The sequence below is a fragment of the Corylus avellana genome, chromosome 6 (genome assembly GCF_965113065.1).
Source record: "Corylus avellana chromosome 6, dhCorAvel1.hap1.2, whole genome shotgun sequence".
Lineage (NCBI taxonomy): Eukaryota > Viridiplantae > Streptophyta > Magnoliopsida > Fagales > Betulaceae > Corylus > Corylus avellana.
In genome coordinates, this window is record NC_142495.1 from 4,635,799 (window position 1) to 4,650,974 (window position 15,176).

Sequence of the window (15,176 nt, forward strand, 5' to 3'; positions counted from 1 at the left end):
GTAGTTGTGAATAAACATAATGAACGTATAGAGTTTAGCATTATAGTCTGGAATTATGATGGTTTTGTTTTGGTCACACAAAGTACTACAAAAAAAATAGATCGTGGTGGAAGCCCTAGCAGCTACACATGCAGTGGAGTTTAGCATGGAGTTGGGCTTTTATGATAAAATGTTGGAAGATTGTGCCATGCAGATTGTCATTGCGGTTAGAGCAAAGGGTAAAAATTGGACATATTCATGTCGTCAAAATCAAAGAGGGTATGCATCTTGAAGAATTGATCATGTGAAAAGGAAGGCAAATTCAGCTACTCATGGAGAAACAGTAAATTAAAGCATGTAATAGATATAGTTTGGCTAGAAGAAATCCTAAACTATATCTGTAGTATTGTAATCAGGGAACAAGTTGCTCATGTTTGATAATTGATTTTATCAATAAAGTATGAAATTTGTTCCAAAAGAAAAAAAAAAATTAATTCTTAATACTCAACTCTTATTTTATTGGGCTAATGCGGGAGGCCTATAACCTATTAGCCATTGGATTTTTTTTTCCTTTTTAAATAAAGGAAAAATGTATAACAAATCTTTGAGTCAGCCATTCAAAATTTTAATATCCTTAAGTTTTTTTTTTTCGAAAATTTAGTCCCTGGGTCAATTGAAATGACAATAAAATCCCTGCCGTTAAAATTTTTTAACAGACGTTAGGGTAATTCAAAACGCACCGTTTAACCTGATTAAGATATTAATTTTTTATTAATTTAATTTAAAAAATTAAATCTATAAAAAATAAAAAATAAAAAAATAAAAAATTGAAAACCACCCCAGGGGTGGGTTTCAAAATTTTGTTTAGATTTAATTTTTTAAATTAAATTAAAAAATTAATATTTTAATTGGGTTAAACGGTGCGTTTTGAGTTACCATAACGTCTGTTAAAAAATTTTAACGACAGAGATTTTATTATCATTTCAATTGACCAAATGACTAAATTTTCGAAAAAAGAAACTTAGGGATATTAAAATTTTGGAGGGTTGACTCAAGGATTTATTATACATTTTCCCTTAAATAAAGGATGATCCAACTGCCATGTTAGTCCAGTAAAATATGAGCAGGGCCGGCTCAAGCCCTAGGTGAGTTAGGCTCTTGCCTAGGGCCCCCAATTTAATAAGGCCCAAAAAAGAAATTTGGACAAAAAAAAATGTTTTGTGGACCAAAAAAAATTTAAGGCCCAATTTTTTTTAATAAGGCCCATTTTTTTTTTTTTCATAAAAAACTTAAGGCATATAATTATGATAAGTAAGTAATATAAATAAGGTCTCAATTTAAAAAGGCCAAAAAAAAAAAAATCATCAAAATTTAAGGCTTCAATTTAATAAGGCCCCAAGTAATAACTAATAAGCCCATTATAAATTCTAGAAATAATTCAAGAAAAAAAGAAAGGAAGAAAAAAAACTGATTTATTATAAATGATGAGAATTTGGTGAGAAATTATCATCATTACAAATAAAATATTATTGATTTATTTCCTATTTTATTATCTAGGGATAGGCAACGGCCAAAAACATAGACTCCATAGAGTATAATGTTAGCTACCAGGGCCATTTCAAATACCACTCTCTGTCCATTTGCCTTTCCACTTTCTAATCATAGAAAGTGCTCAAAGTGACATATTAAATTATATAAAAAGACTTAATTATTTTCCTAATGCATATATTGCTTATAGAATTTTATTGATAATACCTACAGGGTTAGCTCAAGCCCTAGGCGAGTTAGGCCCTCCCATAAGGCCCCCAATTTAATAAGTCCCCAAAAAAAAAAAAAAATATTGGGACAAAAAAAAAAGTTTTTTGGACCAAAAAAAATTTAAGGCTCAATTTTTTTTAACAAGGCCCAAATTTTATTTTATTTTTTTCCACAAAAACTTAAGGCCTTTAATTATGATAAGTAAGTAATATAAATAAGGTCTCAATTTAAAAAGGCCAAAAAAACAAAATTCAAAAAAATTTACGGCCCAATTTTTATTTTATTTTAATAAGACTCAAAAAAAAAATTTCATCAAAATTTAAGGCTTCAATTTAATAAGCCCATTATAAATTCTAAAAATAATTCAAGAAAAAAAGAAAGAAAGAAAAAAAAACCATTTATTATAAATGATGAGAATTTGGTGAGAAATTCTCATCATTACAAATAAAATATTATTGATTTATTTCCTATTTTATTATCTAGGGATAGGCAACGGCCAAAAACATAGACTCCATAGAGTATAATGCTGGCTACCAGGGGCATTTCAAATATCACTCTCTGTCCATGTGCCTCTCCACTTTCTAATCATAGAAAATACTCCAAGTGACATATTAAATTATATAGAAAGACTTGATTCTTTTCCAAATGCATGTATCCCTTATATAATTTTATTGATAATACCTGTTACAGGTGCTTTTGCAGAAAAAAGTTTTTCAAAATTAAAATTGATAAAATCCTACCTAAGATCAACAATATCACAAGAGAGATTAAATGGATTAACCATGTTGTCAATTGAAAAAAAAAAATCTTGAATATAAAAACTTAATCCGTAATGTTACATCTCAAAAAGCAAGAAGAATGATTTTTAAATAAAAATATAATATTAATATTAATTTTTTTTTACTTAAAAAAAATAATAATAAGGCCCGATTTCAAAATTTTGCCCAAGGCCCCAAAATACATTGAGCCAGCCCTGAATATGAGTGAAATGAGAGTTGAGTATATAATAATACTCCATATTATTACATTCTTCGACTAATATAAAAATTTAAACAGACTGAAAACAAGACCAAAGAAGAACAAAAAAAATAAAAGTAATAATAAATTTCACGTTAAACAAAGTCTGCCCAAAAAAAGAGGAACCACATCTTAAAAAGAAAAATCCACTCAAACAAATAATTGTAAAAATATAACTCTTGGTTAATTCATTTGATAAAATCATAGCATTACATCACCTTATATAACTACCCCAAACTAATTAGAGTCAAGTAATTGGCGTAAGAACAGAGGAAATTATAAACAGTACAAAGACCAAAAGACAAAAAGGTTGGACAACGTAAGAATCCCATCATAGGATTTACAATAGGGTCTTTATATTTTGTTTTTTTTTTTTTATCTAAAAATCTAAAACTCATGAAAACACCAATTTAACAAGCTTCATTATCTACTTTATATTTAACTCTTGTCAAAGCATCTCTAACAGTGTTTCTAAACTAGCTTTTTAGTTAAATTTAGTTATTTTGTTAACTTTTCTTGCTCCAACAGATACTGTAAAATAGAAGGTTTTCCTACTACTGCTACAGTGAACTTTCATATTTACAAGTTACTATAGCAATTTGTAAGTAATATTTTATTATACTTTCTCTTTCTTTCTATTTTTTTAATCTTTTCTTTCTCCTTCTCTCTTTATCTCTTTTTATGGGGAAGATAAGGAAATGATAAAAAAAACTAATAAAATAACACTAAAAAATAATATTTAATTAGAGTAGATAGTTAAAATAGATGTTCTTGTTGGAGTGTGTAGTGAAAAAACTAGTAGTTAAAATAAAAAAAATTGTATTTTGAGTAGTAAAATGAAAACTCTTGCCGGAGATGTTCTTCATTAGATATTCTCTACATTTCAAGAGTCAAAAAGCTAAAGTTATATAATTTTTAGGGTTAATAACATTTTTGGTGCCTCAGTTTTCACTTTTTTATTTTTTCCTCCTAAGTTTTAAAATGGGACAAGAATAGTACCCAACCTATGGGAAAAGACGAAATCACTACCTCCGTTATCTTTCGTCAGTCCCAACTAACGGACATCCACATCATCGCCACTTATATCGCAACATGTGTCCACCATTAAATAAAAAAAAAAAGTAAATCCATGTCATTTAGATAATTAAACAAAAATGTAAAAAAAAATCGACATTTACCCCCTTTTTCCCATTCTTCCCGTTCGTCGTCAGCCTAGGCTTCATAAGAACCGTATTTTCCCCAAATTTTTGTTCTAGGGTTTTCATTTAGGTGGGTCGATTCTCAATTGTGATTGCGATTTGGCTTACGATTGGAAGTATTATCGACGAGAGTTTGAGTTTGAGTTTGGGTGTGGACTGGTAGTTTGGGTTGGAGTTTGGTGGAGTATTGTGGCTGGATTGGGTCGATTTCGGGAAGGAAATCGACCTTGCGGTGTGGTCAAACCTGATTTGAGCACGTTGACAGAGACCTTGTACACGAGAGGAGCAAAATTGGACGACCTTGGAGAAATCGGAGAGGTGAAGGTATGTACTTTTGCAAAAAAATTAGAGAATAAAATAGGGGATACTTTTGCTTTGCTGAACTAAATCCCCCACAAGTGGGGTGTTTTTTTAATACTATTTAGCATATGGGTTTGAGACGTTAAAATCACTTTATGGCTGCTTGTTTTTTTAGTTTCCCCTTAGTGTAGTATTTTTTGTCCGTTTTGAAGCCAAGTAGAAAGTTTTTACCTTTTTCACATTGAAAACTTTAATATAGGGTTGTTGTGTTGGTTGTCAATGGGCTATTAAAGAATTTAGGGGGAACTTCACTTACCCCCTATACTTTCGCGCTTTTTGCAGACACCCCCCCATTGTTCAAAACCTCTCACTTTGATGTATCCAACTTTCGTTTCCTTTCACTTTGCCCATTTCATTAGGATTTTCTGTTAAATCCTAACAGAAAGGGTGGAGAATTACAATCGTGCCATTATTTTTTATTAAAAATAATTTTTTTTAAAAAAAAAATTAGGGGTAGAAAGGTCAAAAGCTAATGGTAGGGGGTATTTGAAAGGAAACGAAAGTTTGATACACCAAAGTGAGAGGTTTTGAACAATGAGGGGTGTTTGCAAAAAGCGCGAAAGTATAGGGGGGGTAAGTGAAGTTTCCCTAAGAATTTAATATATGCTTTTGAAGACTTCTTTATTGTTGCTGCTGTAATGTGGGATTGTTGGGTGGGTGGAAGCCAATGTGTATGATAGATTGAGTTGGTACGTAGGTTTATATATGCCTCATATGTTCATTATTTTGGTGATGCAGGATCATCACTTACAAGATCTATTGTTCTCGTTATTTACCGTCATGGTTTATTTTGTATACCACGTATGGAATATGCAGGGGGAAGTGATGACTTTTTCTGATTTAGATATTTCTGTGTTAGGTTACTCAGATATTACAAACATAGTGAAAGTGTACCTTGGTTATCAGTATGGAAATGTGCCTATTCTCTATTACAAGGTTGATGATTATGAAGAAATTCATGAACTTACAAGGAGAAATCATGTCCGACAGATGTTTAGGGTGTTTGATTGTAAGTCCAAAAACTTCCATGTGTTTGTAGATCATGGAGATGCAGAAGTAGGTGAAAAAGAAGGTGGAGTTGTAGAAGAAGTTGGAGTTCTAGTTGGTGAAAAGGATGGAGTTGGAGAAGTTCAAGAAAAAACAGATATGGTCAATGTAGAAGTAGATGGAGTTCGAGTTGATAAACATAGTTGGGCTATTGTTAAAAGTCCAAATGGTATTATAAATAGTTATGGAGAAGGCGGGTATGGAGATGAGTTTGTGGATCATGAGGATAATCATGGATATGAAGAGGTACTTATGAAGGAGATCAAAAAGAGAAGGTTGAGCAAAATGTCAAAGAGATAGAAGAATAAATGAAGCAGCAAAAGAAGGTTGAGCAAACTTCTTCCAAGGAGAAGAAAAAGGGGAAGATGCAGTCCACGGCCAGGCAGTCCACACGTAGGCAGCCTCCATGTCATAGATATGACGAAGATTACCAGGATGAAGATGAAGAAGATGACCAGGATGAAGTAGATATTCAATCTCTTCCATTAACTGATTTTGAAGATACTGATGGAAGGGGGAGGATGACATTTATGTCCATCCCAAAAATGAAGAAGTTCTACGGGCAGCAAGGGAGGCTGCAATGAAGTGGTTCAAGCCATTGGGTGAAACATCATCATCAGCTCCTAGGGAGGTTAACATTGGAAAGGGCAAACTCAAACAGGTGAATGAAGAGGGTGTAGAAAGTCCTGAACTGCCCAGCCTAAAAAGTGAAGATGATGAGGATGAGGATGTTGAAGGTACAACAAAAAGAAAAAGAAAAAGGAGAAAGTATCTGTAATGACATGGACTGCATGATCTGAAAGAGAAGGTTAAAATATATGTGAGACAATTATTTGCAAACCCATCTGAGTTTAAAGAGGCACTACAACTGTATGCAGTATAGAATTACTTTGATTACACATACATGCATAACGAGAAAAAAATGTATTTTAGCCTATTGTAAGAAAAAATGTGGATTGGACGAAAAATGTGTATTTTAGCCTTCCGTTACTAATTTCCGTCAAATTGGACGAAAATATTTGAAATTACGTAATTACCCTCAGTTTTTTTTTTTAAAAAAAAAAAATTACGTCCAATTTAACGAAAATTAGTAACAGAATGTTTAAATTGAAAATTTTTGAAACATTAGGGGGGTACATTGCCCATTTTTAAACTTTTGGGTTCAAATTGAGAAACACCTGAAACTTCAGAGGGGTCAAGTGAATTTTCCCCTAGAAAAAAATCATAATTGTGGAAGTCATTACTTTAATAAAAGAGCATCAATCAAGTGGGCAGCACACCGATAAATCGATAGCTTCAAATATCAAGCAAATTAGAAGGCTAGTACTTTGAAAGAGGTGGTTCGAAAGGATTACAATGTGAATTGCCACCGTGCCAAACAAATGGCATTGAAGTTATTAGCCGGATCAGATGATGAGCAGTACAAACTTATGATAGCGTATTGTAATGCAATACGTAAGTGGAACCGCGGTAGCTCAACTTACATGCAAAGAAATTGGCTATTATTCAAAAGGATGTACGTTTCCTTAGATGCTTGTAAGCGGAGTTTCTTGGCTGGATGTAGGCTGATGATACATGTGAACGCCTGCTTTATGAAAGGTCATCATGGTGGGCAGCTACATACTGCCCTTGCACGGGATGAGAATGATTACATCTTCCCAATAGCATATCCTATATGTGAGACTAAAAGTAGAAGCACATGGACATTGTTTTTGAACACTTTGTTAGAGGATATTGGGAATCCAAGGGAGCATACATGATCATTTATGTTCGACAGACAAAAGGTAACAACCTAACATCCTAATTGAATGAATACTTGATTAAACTGTGCTAATAACATGTGTTAATTAAATTATGATCTTTTTACACAGGGACTGATGGAAGCCATGGAGTACATGAAGCCTGATGTGGAACACAGGTTATGTGTTCGACATTTGCATGCAAACTTCAAGAATAAGGGTTACAAAGGCAAAGCGTACAATGATGCATTGTGGGGTGCAGCTCGAGCAGCAAATGAAAATCAATTCAAGTATTACATGTCAGTGATAAAAGGAATGGATACTGTAGCACATGAATACATTGCTAAGGTGAACCCAAAGATGTGGTCAAGGCATGCATTCAGGGAGACCAGTTGCAGTGACATACTTTTGAATAATACAACTGAGAGATCAGCCAATTCTTATTGGCATGGAGATGATAAGGCGACAACTGATGAATCGGATTAACCAAAAAAGAAATGGTGCAGCAACGTCAACCAATATTATTTGCCCTAAGATTGTGAAAAAGTTAGATAGGAACAAGTCAGATGCTAGGAATTGCATCTCCTACTAGAGTAACGACTTGACATTTGAGGTTGACCACAATCATGAAGTTATGAGGGTTGTCAATTTAAAATCGAGAACCTGTGGATGCAGTAGATGGCAAAAGAATGGGATTCCATGCCCTCATATTTGCTATGCAATTTACTAAAATAGGGAAGCTCAAGAAAAGTATGTAAGTGACTGGTATTTAATGGATACGTATAAGAAGTTATATGCATATAACATTGAACCGATGTCTGGCCCTAAAGATTGGGTTATTGACAATGATGAGGAAGTCACATTGCCATCTTTACCCAAAAAACAACGAGGTAGGCCGAAGAAGGTGAGAAGAAGAGGAGCTGATGAAAACGAGCCTGATGAAAGTGTTAAGGTGAGTCGAAAGGGGTATGATGTACAGTGTGAAAACTGCAATCAGTTGGGCCACAACGCTAGGAGTTGCACCCGACCACAGAATCCAAATAGGAAGATAGACCCAAAGAAGGTTAAGAAGCCACAATTGAACACTGACACTGAGGTACGTTTCTATATAATACTCTAGAGTAGTTTGACATTTGATATTTTAAATGTTTTTCATATTGATGTTTTTTTATCATATGGTGTCATAGGGAGGTACCTTATAGACAATGCATCTAACTGACATATCCCAACCAACTGCCACCCCAAATGAACAAAGTAGGAGTTCCACCAAGATGGTAGGTAGAAGGTCGGCTAGGCTACAAACAATGGTGAGTTCATCAGTTTTGTTTGTTGTGTAGTAAGGCTAATTTGTGTGCATAGTATTAATTGAATTGTCTATGTTGATGCAGGCTAAGCCATCACAGCCAGTGGGCCAACACCAACCTCATCCACAGTCAACATAATTCAGGGCAACATAATAAAAAAATGTAGTTGGAATATGACATGGAGATGTAATTTTTTAAGCACTTTTGGATGTGGGTTAATGGAAGTTTGTGACATAATTGTATTGACATTGTGGCATGTTTTTTGTGAATGTGGCATATAGGAATTACGGTTTTTTGTGTTTTAAATGTGGCATATAGGAATTACGTTTCTACATAATACTCTAGGGTAGTCTGACATTTGATATTTTAAATGTTTTCCATATTGATATATATTTTTTTATCATATGGTGTGATAGAGAGGTACCTCACAGACAATGCATCCAACTGATATACCCCAACCAACTGCCATACCAAGTGGACAATGTAGGAATTCCATCAAGATGGTAGGTAGAAGGTCAGCTAGGCTACAAATAATGGTGAGTTCATCAGTTTTGTTTGTTGTGTAGTAAGGCTAATTTGTGTGCATAGTGTTAATTGAATTGTCTATGTTGATGCAGGCTAAGCCATCACAGCCAGTGGGGCAACACCAACCTCATCCACAGTAAACACAATTCAGGGCAACGCAATAGGAAATGTAGTTGGAATGTGACATGGAGATGTAATTTTTTGAACACTTTTGAATGTGGGTTAATGGAAGTTTGTGGCATAATTGTATTGACATTGTTGCATGTTTTTTTGTGAATGTGGTATATAGGAATTATGGTTTTTTGTGATAATGTGGGTTAATGGAAGTTTGTGACTTATTTGTTTATTTGAAATTTATGGCATATTTGAATATTTTAGTTGGAATGTACATGATGTGGTCCAGATTATGAAAGTACTTGTTTAGTTGGAATGTTCATGATATGGTCCAGATTGAGTTAATGGACAATGTGGAATAACTTATTTACTTGGAATTTATGATATATTTAGATGTTTTAGTTGGAATGTACATGATGTGGTCCAAATTGTGAAAGTACTTGTTTAGTTGGAATGTTCATGATATGGCCCGGATTGGGTTAATGGACAATGTGGAAGGACTTGTTTACTTGAAATTTATGGCATATTTGAGTGTGGTCCAAATTAGACCAATATGCATTGTTTGAGTATGGTCCAAATTAGACCAATATGCAGTATACATTTCAAATTGTCCAAATTGGTCATATTTGGAATATACATGGTATGCTCAAATTATGGTCAATATTTGGAATATCAATAATTTGGTCAAATTAAGTTGTATAGTATTGACAAAACATTTAGTTAATTAGTGCAATAACACAAAAGTCTATAACTAATCACTTGCATAAATACATACATTACAAAACACTCATTTACTTAGTGCACTAATGCCAATCAACATTATTATCAACCATGAATCAAACATGAGAAATTTCTCTCTTATCCTATTCACATCCTTCTCCATTTCTAAGTAGGTAAGCATTTTCAATTGTCTATCATCCTCCTTCTCTAGCTGATTTACCCTTGCAATGTTGCCATCACGTTTAGTCTGAAGGTCATCACGTTCAGTCTCAAGGTCTTTCACCATTGCCAAATATTGATAGTTTTCATTTTCCAGCTCTTTCACCTTATCCAACAGCGCATGAATAACTTTCATACCCCTTTCACAAATTGGTTTGTCCATCCATTTAAAAAACCGGCATGCTGCTTTTCTCTACATATACATAAAATATCAAAATATCAATGAAACCATTACACTCACTTCATCTAGGAATAACTTTCTGACCAATATGCATTGTGCAATGAAACTACTCACGTTAGAATCATAGGTAGCACAACCCCAAAATCTCCTTCTAGGGTTTTCTGGAATCCAGGATGTCTTCAAAGGTGCAGGTAACAAGTAGTAACAAACACAGGACGTCTGAGTATAGTCCACCGAAGAAAACCTATATACAGATGATGACTTCATCAGCTCTTAAGGAAAATAGCATGAACCTTAGCTTAATTTCGGTATAGTATTCACCAAAAAAAACTAAAGCTGAAATTTGGGTACAGTATCCACTAAAAAAACTAAAGCTCAAGATTGGTTTGAGTAGATACCTTATCCAAGTCGAGAGAAGATTCATTTCCTTTGGATTCCCGTAATCGACTTGATGACATTTTCTTCTCTGCGCCTTCCAGTACAAGTTCTCAAGGTCGACGGATGGAAGGCAGTTTGATTTCCCTTACGCATGCATATGCAAACCAGGTTGAAGCTCGATCTGGGGACAATCGATTTAAGCTCGATTCTAGGGTTCAGGTCATTTGAAGATAACTAGGTATGTAGCTCTGGGTTGAAGAAGAAGAAGAAGGAGGAAGGTAATAGAAGGAAAGGGAGCTCGACCTTACCGTACCTATGCGTGAGACTGATCTAAGCTCAATTCAAGTAGCAAGAGAACGGACTGTTGAGCTCATAGTCTAGGGTTCATGCGATTTAAGGGTAAATGGAGAATGAAGCTCAGGTTTGAAGGAGGAGGATAAATCATGTTAGCTTATGTGGAACCAGGTGACAAATGTCGCCATTATAGCGTAGTTACGTGGCGATGACGTGGACTTTCATTAGTGGGACTGGCGAAAAATGACGGAGGTAGTGATTCCATCTTTTTCCATAGGTTGGATACTAGATTTGTCCCGTTTTAAAACTTATGGGGGAAAAAAATTAAAAAAGTGAAAACTGAGATACCAAAAAAGTTATTAACCCTAATTTTTAAGCTTATTAATTGTTTACTCTCCTCTCTCTTGATTAATTAGTTTAAAACTAATAAAATAATAATGTTTTATTACAATAGAGAAATGTATAGAGAGTTTGATGTTTGACTCATTTTAAACATGATTTTTTAAATTTAATAAAATAAATTTTTCTCCTCGAATTTAATTTTTATTTGAATAGTCTATTATGAAGGCTACCTCACCAAAATCCCGACACTACAAAAAACAGGTCATTTTCTGACGTGGCAAACAGTGTCTGTTTTTTGCCACGTTAGTAAATGCGGATGTGCTGAAACTGGCACGTCAACAATAATTTTTCAGACGTGTCAAAAGTAACCTGTCAGTAAAAATTTAATCAAATTTAATTTTTAAACAATTTATTTAATGAAAATTAAAATTTATTAATTGCTAACGTGTCAACGTTCGACACGTCAGAAAATGCTGACGTGGCAAACAGACACGTCAGAATTTTCTGACGTGTCTGTTTGACACGTCATAAAATTTTTAATTATTATTATTATGATTATTATTATTATTATTATTTTTGTTTTGTTTTGTTTTGCATGTTTTGTTTTGTTTTTGTTTATACAACGTTTATTTAATATTTATATACTTCAATATGCCTAATGTTACTTAATTTTATTAATTTAAGGAGATTCCAAATGAACGAGCTAAATTATAGGATAATGTTATATATCCTTAATTTAGGTTTGACGTACACGTACATGTCATTTTTATAGCTTTGATTTGGAAAATTTGCTTTACAAAATCAATCATTCCAAAACATATTTTATATATATATAAACATGTCATTTTACTATTTTTGTATAAAATGACATTTTAAATTAATTTGGAGATATTGCAACTTGAAGGAGAAAACACAAAATCTTTTTTACAAAATCTTTTGTAAATACTATATATTAATTTACAAACCTTTTTTTTTTCTTCTTTGATTTTTTAAAAATACTTAGAATATTAGAACTTTTGCTATAAGTTAATTACAATATTATACTTATAATTAAATACTACTTAGAATATTATATTTATAGGATATTTATAGGAATTACTGACGTGCCGAGCTTGGCACGTCAGGCATGGCCTTGGGAAGGCCAGCGCCTGCTGGCCGTCCCATCGCCCACGCCCCCATGCCAGCTTGTTTTTGGGATTTCTCCCATTTTTTTTCCCTCTAGCTCTCCCGCCTGGCCCTTTCTTCTTCCCTCCCCCCGGTTTTTTCTTTTTTTTTTCTTCTCTAGCTAGCTCCTCTGGCGCCCACAACTCCTTTCCCGCGCGCTCTCTCTCTCTCAGCTATCTCTCCCGGCCAACTCTATCTCTCAGCTAGCTAGCAAGTTCTCTAGCTCTCTCCAGCTCACTCCCCATCTCCGGCCAACTCCAACACTTTGCCGTTGCCGTCTCCGGCGGTTCGCCAGCCGAAACTTCTCCGTCAATCAACTCCAGCTCTCCTGCAGGTATATATATATATATATATATATATATATATATATATATATTGTGTTGTTTAATCAAACTTTTGTTTTATTTTGTCACGAATCCGTATGATGTTTGGTTAATACATTGGATTGATCGAGTAATTGTGAGTATGTATTAATTGATGGAGGTGTTTGTTTTTTTTTTTTTTTTATATATATATTATTTACTTATTGTACGTTCGTTGTATATGCACATGCATGCATGCAAGATGATGTTTCTCATGGTAGCTAGGTTTTTGTTTCATAATATAATAGTCTTTTAAATGTGGCTTCTTGTTTTATTTTTTTAATTTTTTGTTTGTTTAGCTGAAAAAGGTTGGCTTATTAATTAGTAAATAATTTATACAACATTATTTCAATTTTAATCATTTGACCTTCTAATTAAGTACGTGTGGTACGTGGTGATAATTATAGAGATTTAATTTTAGACTTTGTTTAATTAATACTTAAATTGAATGAGTCTTAATATTGAGACGTACATTAAATCTCTTATTAATTTGTAAGTTATACATTCTCATGGTAGCGATGATTCAATTCGAATTCCATGGATTTAATTGGGAAAAAAGTTGGCAAAAGTGCAAACATTGTGAAACTTAGAGAGACTCCAAATGAATACACACTTTGGTACTATCCCTTTAATTTTTCTAACAAATTCATATCCATGAATATTGGATATGAATATTAATTAAATAACTAACCTAGTTATTTAATTATTTTAAGGTCCTCGATCATATATAACAAATGCACACACTACTAGGTATATATTAATACCTATACATTATCACGAAGTTTGCACTTTTGAATGGCAAAAGTGCAAATATTGTGAAACTTAGAGAGACTCTAAATGAATACACACTTTGGTACTATCCCCTTAATTTTTCTATCAAATTCATATCCATGAATATTGGATATGAATATTAATTAGTGTATGTGATTGTGTGAGAGTATGAAACGATCAAGTTTTAACTAAATGAATATCATAATTTTATGGAAATAATATAACATGATTTGAATATATGTAAAGTCCTATGTGTTAATATCTTCAACAAATTAAAATGTTAATATATATCTCACATAATTGCCATGGCAAAAATGAAGCGCATCTGTTCATGTCTATAAATTTAACGTCAACATTGATTGCTCTGTGGAATAAATTTTTGTTTTTTTTTTTTTATATGCATTTTTTGCTAATTAACTTCATCATCGTTTTACCTTTTTTTGTTATATCATTTACTGTGTTAGACTCAACAACTGAGTTGGGTGAATATTTGGACATTTTTCATTTTAATTTATATAGTGAATATTGTTTGGTGATTGTTTGTTTTTATCGTTTGCAGGTGATGGAGCTCATGGAGAGGATGCTATGAATGTCAATAATCAGCATTGACCGTCTGGTTCACCATTCATACTTGTATAAAAGTTACTTTGTTGATGTAATTATATTTATGATATCTTTTTTGATTATAACAGAGATAGTTTTTTGGTAATTGTGGTTGGTTATTGGCACTTGGTATATATGTTATTTTGTGTGTGTTAAGACCTATTAGGATATGACTTATGTTATTTGTATACATTGATGGAAAAATAGCTATAATTATTTGCAATGATTGATGGATAAATTGTTTATCAGGTTAATTGTAATCCAAAATTCGGGTATAGTCCCGAAAAAATTAAAAAAAAACATATTGGGGGGGTGAAAAAAAAAATAGAAAAACTACCCAATTTTTCTGACGTGTCAACAGGTGACACGTCAGAAAATATTCTGACTTGTCAAATTTGACAAGTCAGAATATTTTCTGACGTGTCACATTTCAACCTGTCAGAAATTTCTGACGTGTCAAATTTGAAACGTCAGAAAATAATTTCTGACAGGTTGAAACTTGACATGTCAGAAATTTTTCATTTCTGACACCTATAATGTTCATGCGTGAAACACGTCAAAAAAGCCTTGTCAGGGACGTTTTCTGACGTGTCAGACTACCTGACACGTCAAAAAAAGTGCGTCAGAAAAAATACTATTTTTTGTAGTGCGAATAGACTTCACAAACGTGAAAGTGATCATATGGGTGGAAATAAAGTAATTTGACTCTTGTTGACAACTATTGGTATACATTGATGTTCGCACTAGTAAAACATATACAATAATCTTAGTTTCGTAGAAATTATGGACAGGACCATTACTTTTCCTTTGCATTTCATGTTCAAATGGTTTTAATTTGTAAAACGAATATAACGTTGACCAACAAAAAAAAAAAAAAAAAAAAAGCAAAGTTGTCAACCTTTTAAGTGTCACTGTTGCGTAGTAGTATACGTACCAAGCAATGCGCATACTGCTTTCTAGCCTGTGGACAAGCACCTGTCGTCGATGGCGGCCAACATGGAAATTAATCTTCTCCACATAAAGAGATACGAGAGGTCAACAGACAACAGCTAATGCCATGAATGTTAATTTATACGTACGATTTCTTGTATTAAAATGTT